This window comes from Sapajus apella, unplaced genomic scaffold (assembly GCF_009761245.1).
Source record: "Sapajus apella isolate SASKATOON/1434 unplaced genomic scaffold, GSC_monkey_1.0 scaffold70, whole genome shotgun sequence".
NCBI classification, from domain to species: Eukaryota; Metazoa; Chordata; class Mammalia; order Primates; family Cebidae; genus Sapajus; species Sapajus apella.
Window position 1 is genome coordinate 10,268,025 of NW_022437010.1, and position 438 is coordinate 10,268,462.

The following is a 438-nucleotide window of genomic DNA, read 5'->3' on the forward strand; positions in this document are numbered from 1 at the left end:
ATTTGCGTTTCCCTGATGATGAGTGTGATGTCGACCACCTTTTCATATACATGCTGGCCATTTGTATGTCTTCTTTAAAGAAATGCTCATTCAGTTTCTTTGCCCAGTTTTCAATCTGGTTATTATTAGTAGTTTTTTGCTATTGAGTTGTAAAATTTCCTCATATATTTGAAATATTAACCTTCTATCAAATAAATGATTTGCAAATATATTCTCTCTTTCTGTAGGTTGCCTTTTCCTTTTGTTGATTGTTTCTTTTGCTGTGCAGAGGCTGCAGAGGCTTTATAGTTTGATGAAATCTAATTTGCCTATCTTTGCTTTTGTTACCGGTGCCTTTGTGGTCATATTTAGAAATTATTGCCAAGGCCAAAGTCAGGAAGCTTTTTCTCTGTTTTTTTTTTTTTTTTTTTTTTTTTTTTTTTTTTTTTTTTTTTTTTT

The 438-nt window shown here is 30.8% G+C and overlaps 1 long non-coding RNA gene across 1 annotated transcript in view; it reads right to left on the reverse strand.

The window, feature by feature from the left end:
• The window catches only part of LOC116531358, a 22,353-nt gene extending 22,233 nt beyond the window's left edge, over window positions 1-120 (reverse strand). The window contains exon 1 of the long non-coding RNA XR_004260385.1: window positions 39-120. This is a non-coding gene — a long non-coding RNA (uncharacterized LOC116531358). The remainder of the gene's footprint in view (window positions 1-38) is intronic.
• Between the last annotated feature and the right edge of the window lie 318 nt (window positions 121-438).